Genomic DNA, 21,188 nt, shown 5'->3' on the forward strand with positions numbered 1-21,188 from the left:
GCCAACCTTAAAGTAATCTGGGTTACATCTTTGCATGTTAAAAATGAACATGAGAACTTATGTATAGTCTGCTGGCAGTAAACTACAATTAAAGCTAACTGTGTTAGCCCAACCTGCTAAATGCCACAGAGGTGACGGAGGTGAAAGGTGAGTTTTTCTTTTGTTGGTTTTAAGTCCATGTGCGCTCTCCCTCATTAACATGATAGAAAAGATGAAAGATGAAAAATAAAAAACTATGCAGTGTTGTTTTTTTCCTGGTTTCTAGACAGAGAGTCAAATGTAGGGAACTTTGAAATATATTGTTTATTTATTTAAACATCATGAAGGCAGCGACAATGAAATACGATGTGGCAAAAAATCAGAGTTGGTGAGTTTAGGTCCATGCTCACTCACCTCCTTTACATCTCCATCATTGCAGAGTTGTTGCTAACTGGAAGGCATTGACATCTCTGTATAACTGGTCTCACATTAAGTCCAGTTGTCTAGAAAAAGACACAATGTGCATGCATACACACACAAACACAATCACAGAGAAACATAAACACGCAGTTAGTGCGGTTACATATGTGAAATATCAGAACTGTGAGCTGCATCCAGTCTCTTTACTAGATCCATGTTCATGCAAGTGCAAAGAAAATATCAAGATAAAATAAATATCAGGATTACAGTGTCTATGGCAGCCATTTGGTTCAGCCAGTTCCCCCACCTCCCCAATACCACCACCATCTCTACTCCCCCACCTCCTCTCCTCTTCTTATTCTCCTCTCATCAGATCAACATATAATTCATTATTTTATATCACTAACTGTGTGTCCAGTTCTCCTTGTAATTTTGTGTCTCTCCCTCCCTTTCTTTCTCTCTCTGTATCTTTCTGCAGGTCTCTCTCCATCCAGATCTACATGTTGAACTGCATCAGGCCCTCTGACAACCCCAATGTCTACTGTCAACATCTGCTCATGTTGTTCTTCTATGTAGTGCTATTATAATTAACTTATCAACTAAAAAACAAATACATACAGTATGTAGTCTTCAGAATTCCAATTATAACAACCTGTCATGTCTGTCCTTTGTCCTCTCTCTCTCTCTCTCTCTTTCATCCTCTCTGTCCTGTCTACCTGTCCTGTCTAGTGCACCAGATGTGTAACAGCAATCATGCTGCTGTTCCAAAACCATTTAATTGAGTCGAGGTCAAGTTTATGCCACCAAAACTACGTGTTTAGGTTGGCTGGTCATGGTTGAGGTTAGGCAAAGACTCCTTTAAGGGTAACAACAATGCAGAAGCCTCAGTGTTCACAACCTACTCCATCTGAGGCTTGTGACTATTGACAAACATGTTCTTCCTTGAATTTTTAATACTTCAGTGCTCTAACCTGCATTTGTTTGCAGTACTTTTACATTCTCTCGTATTAGTAACAGCAGTCCTATGTAGTATATGATGGTGAAGAGAGTGACTCTAAAGAATATGACCACACGATATTACAAATATGATGCTGAGATGTTTGTGCAACATGCAGCATAATGTTTAAACCTCTATTGGTCTGTCACAGTAACCACTTTTACAATAGAGATTAATATCAAAGAACTTTATCTGTCTTTATCTTCTTTAATAAACTTTAGTAAACTCATAATAATCCTGGTTAACATAACCTTGGCTAAATTGCATTGTGTTTGATACTGTTTGACAGCTTCACTGATATTGTACCTGACAAAACCAAGAGTGAAATACAACACTTTATTGAGTTAGGGGTCAGATAAGATGACTTGTTAGTGAAATTTCACTAAGTGCCTCAGGGAGGTCCAGACCGACTCTGGTTAGCTGTGTTAGATATTGTCAACAATAGCTAATAATTTGACAGTGAACCATTTGTGAATTGCATTAAACTGCGTCTCATTTACATGCTTTGTGGTTGGGATGTTTTTACCAGGTCACCGTCATTCATTAACTATGCATCCAATGTGTTTGTAATTGAATTAAAGAAGTCAAGGTGACTGAACAATGACTGAGTACACTTTGCTCAAGTACAGTATTTAAATACAATTTTGTAACACTTTTACTTTTTCAGTTTTTGATTTTCTGCTACTTACTATTTCCATTCCGCTACATTTTGGTGGCAGATATTGTACTTTTCACTCCACTACATTTATTTGATAACTTTAGTTACAAGTTACTTTGCAGATTCAGATTATTCCGTTTTTACTTGTAACGTATAACCAGTCAGTCATGACAACAGACAGACAGAGCATGCTGCATCAGAGTCAAAGTAGCACATTTTAAAATGTATTTTTTTTTTTTTTTAGCAATCAGACAAAGAAAAAGAAAGAATAAGAAGAAAAAACATACTGATATCAATGTGGAAAAATACTAAATATTGTACTAAATATTGAACCAATAATCAGCCAAGCCTAATTTTCGGGCTATCCCTACTAAAGTGAGACTTTTATTATATATACTGCTCAAAAAAATAAAGGGAACACTTAAACAACACAATGTAACTCACAGTCAATCACACTTCTGTGAAATCAAACTGTCCACTTAGGAAGCAACACTGATTGACAATCAATTTCACATGCTGTTGTGCAAATGGAATAGACAACAGGAGGAAATTATAGACAATTAGCAAGACACCCCCAATAAAGGAGTGGTTCTGCAAGTGGTGACCACAGGCCACTTCTCAGTTCCTATGCTTTCTGGATGATGTTTTGGTCACTTTTGAATGCTGGCGGTGCTTTCACTCTAGTGGTAGCATGAGACGGAGTCTACAACTCACACAAGTGGCTCAGGTAGTGCAGCTCATCCAGGATGGCACATCAATGTGAGCTGTGGCAAGAAGGTTTGCTGTGTCTGTCAGTGTAGTGTCCAGAGCATGGAGGCGCGACCAGGAGACAGGCCAGTACATCAGGAGACGTGGAGGAGGCCGTAGGAAGGCAACAACCTCCGCCTTTGTGCAAGGAGGAACAGGAGGAGCACTGCCAGAGCCCTGCAAAAGGCCACAAATGTGCATGTGTCTGTTCAAACGGTCAGAAACAGACTCCATGAGGGGCGTATGAGGGCCCAACGTCCACAGGTGGGGGTTGTGCTTACAGCCCAACACCGTGCAGGATGTTTGGCATTTGCCAGAGAACACCAAGACTGGCAAATTCGCCGCTGGCGCCCTGTGCTCTTCACAGATGAAAGCAGGTTCACACTGAGCACATGTGACAGACGTGACAGAGGCTGGAGACATCGTGGAGAACGTTCTGCTGCCTGCAACATCCTCCAGCATGACCGGTTTGGCAGTGGGTCAGTAATGGTGTGGGGTGGCATTTGGGGGGCCGCACAGCCTTCCATGTGCTCATCAGAGGTAGCCTGACTGCCATTAGGTACCAAGATGAGATCCTCAGACCCCTTGTGAGACCATATGCCGGTGCAGTTGGCCCTGGGTTCCTCCTGATGCAAGACAATGCTAGACCTTATGTGGCTGTTGCAGTTCCTGCAAGACGAAGGCATTGATGGTATGGACTGGCCCGCCCGCTCCCCAGACCTGAATCCAATTGAGCACATCTGGGACATCATGTCTCGCTCCACCCTCCAACGCCACGTTGCACCACAGACTGTCCAGGAGTTGGCGGATGCTTTAGTCCAGGTCTGGGAGGAGATCCCTCAGGAGACCATCCGCCACCTCATCAGGAGCATGCCCAGGCATTGTAGGGAGGTCATACAGGCACGTGGAGGCCACACACACTACAGAGCCTCATTTTGACTTGTCTTAAGGAAATTAGATCAAAGTTGGATCAGCCTGTAGTGTGTTTTCCCACTTTAATTTTGAGTGTGACTCCAAATCCAGACCTCCATGGGTTAATAAATTTGATTTCCGTTGATAATTTTGTGTGATTTTGTTGTCAGCACATTCAACTATGTAAAGAACAAAGTATTTAATAAGAATATTTCATTCATTCAGATCTAGGATGTGTTATTTTAGTGTTCCCTTTATTTTTTTGAGCAGTGTATTTTGTTGAGTTGTGTACTTAGTTATTCCAAAATGTTTCCAACAATGTTCAAACCCAAAGAAACCTGTAATTCTATTCAAGGTAACATATAATCCATATGCTATTTATACAGTGCCTACTGTACCTGTGTTCTGTGCATGGCTAAAGCAGCCTAGTTGACTTATGGTTTCCAGAGATGCACTCTGACATCAGTCAATAGCACAGCTACCTCTCCAACATGCCTATAAGGCTTTTATTACAATATGGACAACAACTGTAGCTGACAACAGCACTGTTGACACTAATGACATCAGTGTATGTGGCTTAATTTAGAGTGGGGGGAAGCAGAGGTCACAGGCGACACATGAATATTTTTCATAGGTGATGTTTAATCTCATGGATGTGATTACTACATCTTATGAAAATATTAGAGACATGGGCATGCATTAAATTGTTCTTCATTAAACAAGATGTTACTAATGTAAAAGATTTGTTTTGGGGGGGTTGGTAAAGCAGGGGGATGGTGGGATAATTGCTAATTTCAAACATTTTAACAACGCTTATTTTCAGTCTTGGTTAGCAGAGACAGCTGAGTAGGTGTTTTCAGGCATTGTTTTTTGTTGGGTTTTTTTTTCTTTTGTGGCATGGGCCAGACATATTTTCAGTGAAAAACATCATTGCAAGTCAGAGTAATCACAACATAAATGTAAGTAAATGGCTTGTGAATGGGAGCATCACAGTTTCCCAGTAACAGTAGTTACAGTGAAAGCTTGCAGCCTCTTGCTGCAGGCTCAAACCAAAGCAATAACTAATTAATACAGGAGTGCTAATCCCTGCAGATATTTAACCTAACTCGGTCAAAAGAATTCAGGGTTAAATTAAATGGTCAAGGGGTTTGAGAGCTGCTGTAATGTACCTTCACTTTGCTGTTCAGTATAAATGAGCACAAGATGCAGTTGTTAAGGGATTAATATGGAACATGGACCATCACTGACATTTGGGATTTTTTTTTAACTGATAATATGACAACATTTAGGTGCCTTTACAGTTATAATACAAATTATGGCTGGTGACCCACTGTTGAATGATGAGATTTTTTTTTCAAAATAAATGACATGTTATTTTCTATATTTGTTTCTTCTACTGTACTGAAGATACTGTGTATTCAGTATGTACATGCGTGACATGCGTGAATTTTGTGTACCATACTAAATAAATATAAAGTCAATTATTCAAAACAACTACCAAATCACAAGAATGGATAACCAAACTACCACTAACGTAAGGGTATACACTGGTGTAATAAATGTTAGTGGATCGGTCAAGGATTCATCCTCTGGGCACCACCCAATCTTTCTGAATTCTTTACTTAACTTTTCTTCAATATGCAAAATACAGATACAAGAAAAAAAAAACAGCTACATCGAGTTGAGTACAGTATTTATTCGTTATAAATCTGCAAAAGTATAGCTATACTACACAACTGGGATACCTAATAAAATAAATGCATTCAGTGTGGAATGATTATTAGAAAAACTGAAGAGAAAAACATTCATGTGCTGTGCTTTATATATGTGCAGTAATATAGTTCTAAGGTTGCTAGGCCAGCCACTTATGTTAACACTTAGCAAGGCTAATTTCTTACGGTCTTTACTAATATTACAGCACAACAATAAACACATTTGTCATTGATAAGACACTGCAACATCATGAAATACAGAGAAAACGCAGTCATTGTGCTGCATGGATTTTGTAGTAGTCATATTAACTAACTTATATCAGTGAGTTTTGCACTTCTAAGGGTAGCAGAAACACAAAGCTGAAACATGTTCAGAGGAAGAAAAGGAAATAGAGACAAACCAATATTTTTAAAATAAGAGAATTAATGAATATTTGATATTATTTTTGGAGGTAAAAAGATTTATTTTTCCTGGGTTCTTGGAGAAGGAGAAAATCACGACTTGTGGAGCTCACAGCACCTCTAATTACCATAATTAATTAGCCAGTGTGCTCTGAGAGCAGATGAACAGTCAAGGTGAAAGAGCTGTTAGCTCATGGATATCAAGTACCTCTTCTGCCATTACAGTTTGTGCCTCTATTTTAGTCTGAATATCTTGTCAATTAGTTCCCATGCAACTGAATCCCAAGATTAAAGCTATAACATAAAATAATGTATAGTTACGAGAGTATTGATATTTTGGTTCTTCAAGGTAAACTACCTACACCTCCCATATCCTTAGCAATACTGAGGGGAATGATACTTCCTCTTTGGCTCCTACCAAACAGTATTTGTGCATGGTAGGTTTGAACAAAGGAATAATGGTAAGTGTGGAGAAAGAAACAATCAAACAATATTCAAACCTGCAACATAATGAAAGTAAACCAACTTTTCTTTATTAACTTACCCATATGCATTGATGTAAACTGCAACATAATGCTAACACCAATAAACCCAGAATAATGAGCGAGGCAATGTTACATTAGCAATGGTAAATTCAAACGCAAGTAGAAAACAATATAGTGTAATGAGTGAGATAAACTGGTAAGGGACAAGCAGTGATTAAAAAAAATCTCAACCACTTCATCATAGATATTCGAGACATTTGTCGCATCTGGCAGGATGTTCAGACCATCACTAACTACTGGACAACTTCAGCTGCCTGTGACAGTGATGCTTCCCTCCCAGGCGCACTGAACTACTTCTATGCATGGTTTGAAGCACAGAATGACACGGCGGAGAGGTGGTGAAGTTGTAGTCCAAGTACGATGACCAGGTACTCTGTCTGACCACAGCTGATGTGACAAAAGCTATGTAGAGTTAACTCACAGAAGGCTGCTGGACCAGAACACATTCCTGGCAGAGAGCTCAGGGGATGTGCAGACCAGCTGAACCGCACCATCATTCCAACATGCTTCAAACTAGCATCAAACTACCTTCAACTACCATCGTCTGATGCCAAATAAGTCTCCAGTGTCCTGTCTTAATGACTACCATCCAGTCACAGTCACTCTCAAAGATGTGCTTTGAGAGGCTCGTCATGAGGCATATCAAGACCCTGCAGCCATCCTCACTGGACCCTGGGCAGTTTGCATATAATCCCAACCGCTTCACAGATGCTGCCATTGCCAAATACCCTCCACTTGGCCCACCTGGACAACAAAGACAAATAGGTACTCAACTGTTCATAGACTACAGCTCAGAATGTAATACAATCATTCCTTAATATCTGATTGGAAAACTGAGCCTGCTGGACTTGAACACCTCCCTATGCAACTGGATCCTTGACTTCCTGACAGGGAGACCTTAGGCGGTCTGGATCTGGAGCAACATCTCCAGCACCACTAGACTAAGCACTGGGGCTCCAAAGGGTTGTGTGCTCAGTCCTCTGCTGCTCACCCTGCTGACTTGTGCCTGCGAGGCAATGCACAGTTCAAACCATTTCATTAAGTTTACTGATGGTACTACTGCAGTACTATATGAATGAGATTGAGTCAGCATACAGGGACGAGGTGAAACAACTAACAGCCTGGAGCAGATCCAACAACCTGCCCCTGAATGTGGGTAAAGCAGAAGAGATGATTGTGGACTTTAGGAGAGGTCAGGGTGACCATGCTCTGCTGATGATTGGCAGATCCTTCGTGGAGATAATCAAAAGCACCTGTCAGAGAACTTCAACTGGTCCCTCAACACCAGCTCCATCACCAGGAAAACCCAGCAGTGTCTCTACTTCTTGTGTAGGCTAAGAAAAGACTATCTTCAACCCTGCATTTTGATCACCTTTTACAGAGGGGCTATCACAGGCGTCCTGAACAGCGTCAGATATGCTTTATTGGTCCCTGGGGGACCCTAGTTGCTCTAACCAAGATTGGAAGTCTAAAGTCCAAGGAGTAATAATAAAAATAGAAACAGGAGTATTTCCAGAATTTAAAAATAAATAGTTTGTGTGCAGGTATACACAGGTATTGTACAGGTATATACCGGTATTATATAGGTATGTATGTGGTGAATTTACATTAAAAGCGCAAGAAAAAAAAAACAGTGCAGCAATGCAGTGAAAACTGCAGAAGGAACGATTAAGGACCACGGTCACAGCCTATTGACTCAGAGTGTCTGACACTCCGAGGGAGGAGTTGTAAAGTCTGATGGTCACAGAAAGGAATGACCTCCTGTGGAGCAATGTGGTGGAATCAGTCTGTCACTAAAAGAACTCCTGTGCCCATCCAGGAAATTGTGGAGTGGGTGGGAGACACTGTCTAATTTAGACAGCATCCTCCTTTTTGACACCACTGCCAGAGAGTCCAGCTCCACCCCCATGACATCACTGGCTTCCCCAATTAGGTTATTGAGTCTGTTGGCATCCACTACCTGCTGCCCCAGCACACAACAGCAAACAGGATAGCACTGGCCACCATAGACTCATGAAACATCCTCAGCCTCCTCAGGAAATAGAGGTGGTTTACGTTTATCTGCATATAGTTTTGCTCACCCAGTGTGACAAAGTTGTCCACCATAGCCCTGTACTAAGGCTCATCACCCTTGCTGATGAATCCAACTATGGCTGAGTCATCAGCAAACTTCTGATGATGACTCTCTGCAGTCCATGATGTAGAGGATGAAGAGCAGGAGAGAAAGTCCCTACAGTCCCCTGTGGGGCCCCAGTGTTGCTGACCACTCTGTCCGACACAATGTGTTGCAGGCGCACATACTGTGGTCTGCCAATCAGGTAGTCCTAAGATACATCCGTCAAGCTGGATGGATGGTGTTAAATGCACTGGAAAAGCCAAAGAACACGATCCTTACATTGCTCTGGCTCACTCTCTGGTTTAGGAATTGGGCCGCAAGATCCTGCAGCAGATAGTGAGAACAGATGAGAGGATCATCTGAGTCTTTCTTCCCTCCATCATAGACACTTACACCACACCATGCAAATGCAAAGCCAACAGTATTGTGGATGGCCCCTCAAATCCTTCACACACACTCTTCATCATACTGCTGTCTGAAAGAAGGTACCAGAGCACTCAGTCCCTCAGCACCAGACTCCTGAAATCCCTGGGACTAAACTGACACAAACATACACAAACACACACATGCACACCTCACACATGTACACAACACATATACCCTCAAACGTAACTTGCACACCTCTTCACTATATACACTTTAACAGCCACACTCAGCTGCAATGTCTGATGTCTATATTGTATTGCACTTTTTGTTTTACATTTTTGTTTTGATTTGTCTGTTCTCTGTGTTTGTACTTTATGGAGAAATTGTGTGTATTTTTATGTTATTTGTAGTCTTTTTTTTATATAGCACCATGTAGCATCATGCAGGAACCTTATCTTACTGCTCTACATTCTGCAAATACATGGCTGTACAGACAGTAAAAGCTGCTTGACCTCCTTGATCTGAAATAAAAGACACTGAAAAGAAGACAATAGGGTCCTCTTCTTTTTTTCATTTCTTAAGTTACTCACTACTTAAGTACTTTTGTCAGTAAATACTTATACACCTTAACTCAAATAGCTATTTTGATGACTGCTTTTGCTTCAACATGAATACATGTTTTTGTTAAGTTACAGTACTTCCACCACTATCCACCACTTTTTAAATAACAGGAAGATTAACTGGTTTAGTGTGAAATAGCTTTGCACTTTTTGCACAACAGTGTGCAGTAGCTTCTTACTCAACATGTGTTGGTCAGGAATTAGCAATGACACTTGCACTGTGCTTCACATGAGCTGTAAGATAGGGCCCTAACCATAAAACATGTCCTCGTTCAAGTTTCTCTAATGAACAGTTCAATTTCAATTTCAATTTATTTATTTATATAGCACCTTATACAATCAAATTTGTCTCTAGATGCTTTACAGAGACCCAGAGCCTGAACCCCCGAGCAAGCAGAAAGTGGCAAGGAAAAACTCCCTTTTAACAGGAAGAAACCTTGAGCAGGACCCGAATAATTTTCGTCATAGTTTTCATCAACGCCCCCTTTTGTCCACATGAAATGAGACCATAACTAAATAAAAACTAATGCATCCAAATTGGATTTCATCCCTAGCAGTCATTTTTTCTTGTTTCTATTCGTTGATGAAAATGTCAATAGATTTCGTTTCGTAGTTTTTGTCCTTGTGCATTAGTTTTAGTTAGTTATCATCTGTTTTTCATGTGAAAAAACAAAGGTCATGGAATGAAAACAATGACGAAAATTATTCGTCAACAAAATTAACACTGGAACATATTTTTCTGCGTTTTATATTATAATTGACATACAACTGAATATCTCTGTTTTGTGGACTCCTTCGTTGGACATCACTAATAATGAACACTGTTTTCTGTTTTTACATTTTATAGACTAAACAATTTATTGAAAATAATGAAAGAAATGCCTAATCATGATAATAAATATTTGGTGAAATTTCCTGGTAGGTACTCAAAATTCCTAAAGGTGAAGATGTAAAAACATGAAAAATTAAAGCCAAATCTATCCGTGCACTTACTATACACTCAACTCTGAAATCCTTCCATTTTGATTCAGTCAAGCCAAACCACATTAAACATGTTCACTAGTCTCATTGGTTTTTCTTAAATTTAAAGCCAAAGTACACAGTTTAGACCATGGACTGTATATAAAGATCACGGAGAAAGGCTCGATTACGGGTCATAAATCCCTCCCCTTCTTTGTTGGCAAATGGGCACAGAGCAAACTAAAAAGTAATTTTTTTCCCAATGATATTTCTGTCATTTTAGGTTTTTTTCAAGCTGATGTAGGTTCAGTGTTCATTTTTTTTATACGTGGTCAGATATATGGACAGGAGCTTGATCTTGCAGCTCCACTGCGCCAGATCACTTCTGCGCAGTCACAGGTTTTAAATGACATCAGTGCAAGATGGCAGCGCTCATATCTGTGATATTTTGGGTTCATTTCTGTACAGTGGGACAAAGTGAAGAAAGAAATAATTAATCATCACTTATGACCCACAGAAATTATGCGGTGATGTCTGTATCTGCAGGGACCCAGCCCTCTGCTTGTTCTCTCATCATTTTTTGGAACATTTCTGAATGTCAGTGATTCTGATGAAAGATAGTTGGTTTTTGTGTCTCATTCACAGGTGGTTAGATGTTGACATTTTGGGTTGGCGGCGACCTGGGAATGAGGTTCAACAACCAACTATCCATCCATCCATCCATCTTCTATACCGCTTATCCGTCAGGGTCGCGGGGGAGCTGGAGCCTATCCCAGCTGACTACGGACGAGAGGCGGGGTTCACCCTGGACTGGTCGCCAGTCAATCGCAGGGCCAACACACAAAGACAGACAACCACACACTCTCACACTCACACCTAGGGGCAATTTAGAGTAGCCAATTAACCTAATGTGCATGTCTTTGGTATTGTGGGAGGAAGCCGGAGTACCCGGAGAAAACCCACGCAGGCACAGGGAGAACATGCAAACTCCACATAGAAGGGCCCAGACCGGGATTCGACCCTCTTGCTATGAGGCGACAGAGCTAACCACTTCACCACCGTGCCGCCCACAATCAACTATCTTTCACCAGAATTACTTGAATTGCAGTATATTCCGCTTTCAAAAGCAGCAGAAACCATGCATGTGCACTTCTCAGATAGCAACCGGGACTTTCTGACACCATGAATTTTATATAATGTGAAATTTTTAGGAGGCTGTGCTATGAATGGCTTTTCTACACTGCCCATCAGCCATGGTGGTAGCTGCTGACTGTATATACACACACACACGCAACAGCAGGTGTTTAATTGTATACAAATAAGCAATTTCTAGCTGCTGTGTTTCACAGATTAACTTGTTAACTGCCTCAAATTTGTCCCACAGCTGATGATAGGAAATGACACCCAGGAGCCCTGTTAAGTTTCTCTCTCTCTCTCTCTCTCTCTCTCTCTCTCTCTCTCTCTCTCTCTCTCTCTCTCTCTCTCTCTCTCTCTCTCTGTCTCTGGTGGAAACCTGACAAAGTTGTTGCCTGGTAACAGGCTCATTAAAACGTGCAGCTTTGGCTGTTTGAATGGCAGACGTGTTTAGCCTATCTGGGCCTATACACTGATAAAAGGATCAAAGTGCTGCTGCGCTTTAAACAGATGACTATAAGCAAGCTCCACCACACACAGTTTATTTACATATTAAAGCTATGCTTTGCTTTCTAAAAATTCATGGTGTTTTGTTGGTTTTTGTTTTTACTTTTATTTACTGACAAGGAAGGTATAGATATAATCTGCAGTCTGACAATAACACATTACAACCTGAAACGAGGCCTGTCTTTATAAAAGTACTCAAAGATGAATTCATGTTGAGAATAGGATGCAGTATGTTTCATTTACAATTGGAACTACACTGCAGACCTGCTGTGTGAAAAAATAATTTAAATAATTTCACAAACACTATTTTTCACATTTTCAGTAGCTTTCAGTATCTTTGGTGACGTTATGATAACCTCACTGTACTGTTGAAGGGTTCCAAGCAGGATTTTTCGGGTACAATTCAGGAGGTGTCTGGACTGCAGTTATATCTGTGCATTTCGATTTTCCCCTTTTACACACAGTAGCTTAACTCTGTGTTCTTCAACACAGTCACTTAAATGTCCCACTATATTTACTGCAGAGATATTGAAAATACTGAAAGCTGCCTCTATAATCCATCCATCCATCCATTTTCTGTACCTCTTATCCGTCAGGGTCACGGGGAGCTGGAGCCTATCCCAGCTGACTACAGGCGAGAGGCAGGGTACACCCCGCCTACGACTATAATTTTAAATTATATAATTTATAATTTTTAAAAAGTTTTTTAAAAAAAGTGCACATCAGTGCTACACACAATAAAGAATTCACCTGTAAAGCTAGCACTGCTACACAACATATAAAAGGAAGAATGGATGGTAGTACACATGCAGATCATTTCTCTAAATCAGACAAAATAATCCAGAGTTTTACCACATCCCATGTTGGGGAGAGAAATAAGCTACTGACCCTGACAAGACAATAAGAATATTCCCTAACTCTCCATGGGCAGCTCGTGTCTGCATAGCACATACACTTTTGTCAATAGACACAGTTTTTCAGTGCAGTTGTGCTGAAGTTGTTTCTGTATTTTGTGTCTGAGGCTTGTTTATGGAGGAGCAGAGAGAAATCTGCTACAGACAGGAGGTGTTGTCTTGTTTACGAGCAGGTAGGGGACTGCTGTGTGTGTGGAAGCTAATCATCTCAGTGGTTTAATATGATAATCCGTTAAAGCATTTTATTTCTTGGCCTCAACCAAAACATCTTAAAAAGCCCACAAAAAGATTCATTCCCAACAGCCTGGGGAAAAAACAAAACAAAACAAAAAAAAACAAACAAACAAAAAAAAAAACGCTGGCTGTCAACTTTTAACTTAAAATGATGTGTAAACATAAAGAAGCCACACAAAAAAGGCATGTGAAGAACTTCAACATCCTGAAGGTTTTGTATGTCTTACAGCTTTTCTACCATGTGGCAAAGGGATGCACAGCAGTTTTTAGTGAATTGGTCATTTTTTGTTGTGTTAGTCAATAAAAAAAAACATTCCCACTGACTATTGCATGGAAAATAAATAGGGCTGGGTATAAAACCTCTGTTTTTAATTTTACCAACCAAAGTGTCTGAATATCACAGGCTCTGTCCTAGAAACTATTAAATACTTGAACAGACTGAAATGCTTCTTTATTTATTTATTTTTTTTTAGCCAGAATGTTTTTTGCCATTGAAAGAGTACCGCATTTCATTTTTGGTTTCTTTTGAAAAAACAAAAAAACAAGTGGCTTATTTTGTTAAAAGGAAAGGGTATCAAAAAATGGTATCATTGCTAAAGCCCAGGTATGTGTGCAAACTTTTATATACCTTAAAAAAAAAATGTAATGACACTACAAATTTTTCAGCTCTTCTCTCTGTCTGACAAAAATATTTTCTTCAGTGTAGTGCTGAAATCACCCAATTAATGGGTAACTCACTTGTCAGCCATGACATTTCACCCCCCCTTTTTATAGCATCAAACTAAGTAAACTAATTAAACCCAAACCCCACCAAAGATTATGCCCTAGACGCGGATACTGTAATCAGTATTATGTAATACCAAATGAAATGAACACAAAAGAAAGCAAACTAACATCAAAGCAAGATGTCAGACTATCAGTTCGAGCAGACAGTCTACAGTAGCTGCAATTAATGATTATTTCATTAATTAAATTATTGTTTAGGCATCCCTGAGTCTAAGATAAAGTCTTTAAATGTCTTGTCCAAAACCTGTTCAGTTTAGACTGACATATTCACAACAGAGAAGCACGCAGTGTTTCTTATTAATTACCTAGATTGTTGCAACCCAACTTATTGCACTAGTTTCATAAAGAACCGAAAATACCTTAAACACTTCGCAAACAACATTAAATATTTCTAACATTATGTTTTGCTCCCTTGCTTCACCACTGCATCTCTCTCTCTAAATAAAACTTGTAAAAGTTGCAGCAGCGACCTCTGTGTCCAACAGACAATGGAGACAATGTATCAGTGTGACAACACTCCTCAAAGGCACACATAACTCTTCAAACAGTGATTATCTCGTTTCTCAGTCCAGGTTTAGTTACGACTCAGGACTAGAGCAAAATAGAAAGCAACTTACTGACACTTACTACTGCCTTTAGCCCACAGACTTGTGCTTACATTTTATACCCAAAGCTACAGTAAAGCCATTCATTACCAGGTAGCAGAATCAAAGGTCTGTGTCATATTTTATCATTTTCTACAATTTCTCATTTGTGTTCATGCATTGAAAATGTGAGGTCATAGACTCTGCATCTACAATCTACATCAACAAAAGTTGCTGCAAAACTGTACCCTGGTCAGCACTAATTATTCTGAAGCAGTAGAACACTTGACCATAAAATACCCACCACACTATCTGCTGTTTATCGTTGCTGTCTGCTTACTCGGGAAACTCCATGACAACATCAGCTTAATCCGAAACAAGCACCTACATGTGATCTACGTGATTGCTGGCAATTTCAACCATGGGACACTGATGGAGATTTTAATTGAATTTCATGTTAATTTTTGAGGAGCAAGGCTGCCTCCTGATCCCTGATCAGCCTCTTTGATCCCTGACCACAGCGGTGTCCTCAAGTCCAGGAGCCAACACAAAAAAACATCACTGTGTGGCCTGCGGAAGCAGACTGTGTGCCTCGGGACTGTTTCGAATCCACTGACTGGCAGATGTTCAGAGAGGCAGCCACAACAGATGTGGGTGTGGATCTGGAGGAGTACACTTCAGCAGTCACAAGTTCAAGAAATGTGACAAGGACCTTACTGTCACCAGAACAATTACTGCCCATCCCATCCAGAAACCATGGCTGAGTGCAGAGGTACGCTAACTAATGAGAGCCCAGGACTCTGGAGATGCTCTGGTCTGGAGATGCAACATCGCTCAGAGCAGCGACAAGGAAACTGGCAGGTATAAAGAGGGCTAAAAACAACTATGCTCTCAAAATACAGGGTCACTTCAACAACCTCCAGAGCATGTGGGCAGGCATCAAGACCATCACAGACGGCAAAAAAGAGAGAGGCACAGTGCCCTATGGACCCATCTCTACGAGATGCCCTTAACACCTTCTGTGCTCCATTGGACCTCCTCCAAGCTCACACCTCTACCCAGCGAGCTGCCTGCCCGTCAGCATCGCAGCAGCAGTGGTAAGGTGCTCTCTCTGCAGAGTGTCAACCCTCATAAAGCTGGGGGCCCACATAGGATCCCAGGGAGGGCTCTCTGAGGTGCTGATAGATATATTCCATACCTCACTGTCTCAGGCCATTGTTCCCAGATGCCTCAAAACAGCTGTCATCATCCCTGTACCAAAGAGCTCCACAGTGTCCTGTCTGAATGAAGCCCGCCCAGAGACAGTCACTTCTACTATCATGAGCCTTTCGTGCTTTGAAAGGCTGGTATTGGCAGAGATTAAAAAAAAAAAAAAAAAGATATGACAGTGGACCTCCATCAGTATGCATACAGAAAGAACTGCTCCACAGGCGATGTCATCGCTTCAGTGGTTCATCTGGCCCTCAGACACCTGAAGGAAAAGGACTCCCGTGCCAGACTGCTTTTCTTGGACTTAAGTTCAACTTTTAACACCATCATCCCATAAACACTGCTTAATAAACTGGCACTTCTAAGACAAAGACCAATGCTCTGCAATTTGATTTTAGACTTTTTGACAAACAGGCCCCAAACTGTCAGAATACACAACATCTCCTCCTCCTCCATCACCCTGAATGCTGGTTCCCCACATGGATGCGTCTTGAGTGCCCTCCACCACACACTGCTGACTTAGGACTGCACTGCTCACCATGCAAGCAATCAGTGAAATTTGCAGATGACACAGCAGCGATTTTTTATCTGGTGATGCCAACTCATCACCAACAACAGTGAGTTGGCATACAGGAGAGTAGGGGAACTGGAAGTATGGTGCAAAGCCAACAACCTTTGCATCAACACCAGCAAAAACAAAGGAAATGATTGTAGACTTGCGCTGCACAGTTGCAGACAAAAAGGCATTGCAGGGGGCACTTAAATCAGCCAAGAGAATCATCTGCTGCAGCCTCCCCACCATCACTGACATTTACTCTAGCAAGTGCATTAAGAAAGTGCCCCACATCATGAGAGATGCCATAAATGCGTGTTTGTCCCCCTTCCATCAGGCAGAAGGCTATGCAGCATCTGAAAAAAAGCTACCTAACTAACAGCTTTTTCTGGATGACCCTGTGTAACCCCTAAGCCTTACTACATTATGAATACTGGACCTTACCCCCGTCAACATGCATCAGATCCAAACTGTTGCATTTAACTTTAAAATGTGTAACATTTTCCAACGTCAGAGGTCCACTAACCATAGCCTCACAAAATCTTTGAGGAAACACTGCTTGTAACGACTGACTTCGGGTACCAGTCTAGGCTGTGTTTGTATTTAGAATGAGAAAGGATAAAATATGAATGTACACATTAATCAAAGCAACACAGAGTTTTATTTCTAATATGTTTATTGATTGTTTGCTTGTGTGACAGGTGGCAGTTGGCTTGAACACATGGTCCATACTGGGGATGTCACACCATTCCACTTCAGGTTCTCCTATTAACAATGGTAAAGGAAAATACATCGTCTGAGTGAATGCAGTGGTGAACTGTGTGGATAGAATAGAGTAAGAGTCAGTAAGCTAACTGTGAAGGTTTAATTGATTGAGAGAAGCATGAACTTACCTCTGCCTGTCCTCTTCCTCTCAGGGTGTCCAGGCAAAAGAAATCCCCGGGGGTCCAGACACCTTTTATTAGTTCCGGGAGGGAGATACCAAGAGGGAAGTGGCTAGAGGGGAGTTTTAGTTTCTTGTTTTAATGTAAATATTTATGTAAATTATTTATGGGTATTTTCTATTTCGGTTCTGGTGTGTAAATATTTATTGATAAGGTATTTATAATTTAGTTGTGGTTTTATGTAAGTATCTTTTGTATATTCAAGTGGGGTCATTCATTTTATGGTGGTACAGGAGTGTGTAAAAGGCAGGCATTTTGTGTATGATGGGTGCACATGGGGGTGTGTGTAAACCTGGTGCTGGAGAAAATTACATAAAATCATTTGAAGTACATCATCTCTGCCCCAAGATCTCTTCACTGACCTGATAACACTGCTATAGGGATTTGTTTTTTCTGTCTCCATCACCCACAGGTTTCTCAAGAGCTGTACGTGAAGCTCAATGTGGGTGGCTACAGCCGGAGCAGTTTACGCCATCAGCTTTCAGACACTTCACCTGCCTAGCTCAAAACAATCGAGCCACACAGAGTTCCAGGTTTGAATCTCCAGACCAGGATTCAAACCTGGAACCTAAAGAGGTTCAGAAAATGGATTGATAGATTGTGGTGTGTTTGTGTTTATTTGCATGAGTGATTTTTGGGAGTCCCCCGAAGAGAAAAAATTCCTGTACATTAGGTGTTAGCTAGCAACCAACATTAGGCTCCGGTAGTGTGCACACAAATAAACACAAAATTATTACAATTTAATAAAATATTCATAAAACTCCTGGAGGATATGTTTTTTTAATTCAGATTATATACAGTATACTTTACTACTTACTACTACACACTGGACCTTCAAACAAACAGGCCATCAGGACCCACAGAACTGTATGGATCACCTTGATTTTAATTGGGCAATTTCAGCTACGCCTTAATTTACCAATAAGACAGATCAAGTAAGTGACCTTTATCCTGTAAAGGCCCTACTGTGCTTGAAATTCATCACAAGTCGACCCTACCAGCAGGGATCTCAAAGAGTTCAAAGCTCTGTATACATCCTTCCCTATATCCATCCATTAGTGCGCACACACACAAACACACACGCACATTAGCAGAGGTTAATTCACCAGAGACCTGCCCCAGTACAGCATCTGTTGGAGGAGGCAGCGATACAAGTCGCCTGTGTGACATCATATGGTGGCAGGAAGTCAAAAGTCTATTATATGACCTAATTAACAATAAAAACAACAAATACACAAAAACAGGTGAAGGTCACAAAAGAGAGGTGCAAATGTACTTACTTTAAAGGATATCCTTCAGTAAAACTTCTAGCCTTTAAAATATATAATATCATGAACAAAGCTGTGTATGATAGGATGCAGAGCACGACATGTTTACCAATAATTTATTATCCTTCATCTGAAAGAATTCCACAGAAAAACAAAAAAAACAATCCGGCAGTCTGAGTTGATTGATTGATCTTATATTGTGAGGGCTCCTATTCATTTCAAGAAATCAATTACCTAGGTATTTTAGAAGAAGAATCACTTTATTGACAGTATATATATTTTTACATACACACACTGAATTTGTCTTCTGCATTTGACCCATCCTTAGCTGAGCACACATGCAACACCCGGCAAATTAACACACACAGGAGCAGTGGGCAGCACCAAGCGCCCGGGGAGCATATTGGGGGGGTTAAGTGCCTTGCTCAAGGGCACATCAGCCGGAGGGGGGAGCATTTGTCGCATTAATCCCTCCACCACACCCTGCCCATCCGGTCTGGGAATCGAACCGGTGACCCTTCGATCACAAGCCGCTTCTCCAACCTCTAGGCCACGGCTGCCCCCCAAAAAAAGCTTACAGCACCTGGTATTCCCAGGCGGTTTCCCATCCAAGTACTAACCATGTCCGACCCTGCTAAGCTTCTGAGATCAGACAAGATCAGGCGTGTTCAGGGTGGTATGGCCGTAAGTATTTTGGTGACGTGCCATAAATGACATGGATTTGAGTTTAAAAATGATTTGCTTTACTTGGTTTGTTTCAGCTGTGAGAGTGATTCATCGGAATACAGACAGGACTTTATGTAGGTAAATAAAAGAGTAGGTGGGATGACAGTAGACATTTGCTCCAACTGAATGAATTCTACATAGATAGCTGGGTGTCTTCCACTACTGCAAGCCATGGTGCTAATTAATGGGTAGGACTGTTTCTAATATTGGATTACATGACTTTGAGGGGATGGGGGGGGCAGACCAGGAATTTTTCCAAAACTCACTGATACCAGCCTTACTGTTCTTAGACATGACTTCTTCTTCTACTGATTGCTATTATAATGTGTATTGTTTTTATTAAGGGATAGTGAATCACTTTCACAGGAGGAAAGGAAGGATGAGGAGTACGGAAGGTATAAAAGAAGTGGACGTAAGGATAACAGTAAGTACAAAACAAATTTCAGAAGACCCCATAAATGCCAAAGACTGTTCAGTATGTCTCAGGTAAGATGACCTTTTAATGTGTAATTTGCAGCCTAATATTACATTAGTTATGAGCTTTTAATGAGCTGTATACCACAATAGCTCAGACTAAGTGATAAGAGTAGACCATCTAAAAAGTATTTCCTAACTGTCATCAATGAGTTTACACAAAATAGGTCAGCTAGAGTAAGAAACTAATATTATGAGCTCTACATGGTTGGCTTTTGATTGGCTGTCATTCTTTCTTTCATTCACATGAAAGCGATCAACAATATAACAATATCATTTGACACTGTCACTGTTGTTGTTTTGGTTGTGATGAGGACTACCATCCATTTGAGTTAGAACAATTCTTTTTAATTATTACAGTTATAGTCAGAATTAACATTGTTAGTGAGGACAACCCTTTACAGTGTGGCAACCCTGTGACTGACAAGCTACAACCACACCAATCTGTGAATCAGGATCAAGGCTTCATTAAAATGGCAATGAATTTGTTTTGCAGTGTTGTCCTTGTTTTCAACTTAGAACTTTAACCCTTTCACACAGTATTTTCAATTCACAAAAGTTAACTGTAATGTTTTGTTTGCCTAAAAATGTCTTCAGTGATTGGTTGTACAGAAGTCTGCTGCTGAATGCTTCCAGTGAGTACATTTCATTATAAAAATAACAAACTCCATGCTAACCAAGCTAACTAGTTAGCACTAGTGTTAGCTTATAACTTAGCGTTTGCTGTGCTAATGGAACCTGGCTGAGCTGGTAATCTGTGTTACCCCTCGTTTCCCCCCAGCTCCACCATCTTGGCCGAATGCGGTCATCTCTGGCTTCAAATAACCAAGATGGTAAAGGCCAAAATCTCAAACTCGAGGCTTCAAAACAGTAATCCACAAACTATGGGCGGGTGATGGGTGACATCAAGGTGGCAACGTTCACAACTGGTACAGTGTGTGGCTTGAAACCAGACAACTGATTACTCATTGCCATTACCACAGAAATGCCACATCAACTGGGATTGAAATCATAAATGGGAATTGTAGTCTTAAGTGTTGAATTGTTCTCAACCATTTGTGAATTATGATTATTAAAAAATAATTAATAGGACCACCTTTACAAATACACAAGAAAAAGCACTTTACATGACATAAAAGGGAGAAAAATAAACTAGACTGTAAACATGTTTTATGCCACTGCCAGCTGCAATATTCTGCTTACTCTCAATGACACTGGGGTCGGATTGTGGGAAATAATGTGGTTCTGTCATGGTGTGGTGAGTAATAACATTTAGAGTTGCTTTCAGTTTGTTCCTTTCCTCTGATGATATGACAACAGTCACAATAGTTTGTGGTCATTTCAAAAGTTTCATCTGAGGAACATTAGCCAACAGTTTCTCATTGCCTGATGATGTGCAATGATTAGTGTGGTGCTATTTA

At 40.6% G+C, this 21,188-nt stretch overlaps 1 protein-coding gene and 1 pseudogene across 3 annotated transcripts in view; both read right to left on the reverse strand.

Annotated features, from left to right (window-relative positions):
- LOC124069356 (disks large-associated protein 1-like) overlaps positions 1–21,188 on the reverse strand; it is a 114,496-nt gene that overhangs the window by 81,914 nt on the left and 11,394 nt on the right. For 2 of the 3 annotated variants that reach the window (XM_046408455.1, XM_046408458.1), the window contains exon 2: positions 394–482. The exons of the other annotated variant lie outside the window; for it this stretch is intronic. The gene's annotated coding sequence lies outside the window, so the exon portion shown is untranslated. The remainder of the gene's footprint in view (positions 1–393; positions 483–21,188) is intronic. 3 annotated transcript variants of the gene reach the window in all.
- Positions 19,139–19,257, reverse strand: LOC124070093 (annotated as a pseudogene).

The sequence above is a fragment of the Scatophagus argus genome, chromosome 13 (assembly GCF_020382885.2).
Source record: "Scatophagus argus isolate fScaArg1 chromosome 13, fScaArg1.pri, whole genome shotgun sequence".
NCBI lineage: Eukaryota > Metazoa > Chordata > Actinopteri > Scatophagidae > Scatophagus > Scatophagus argus.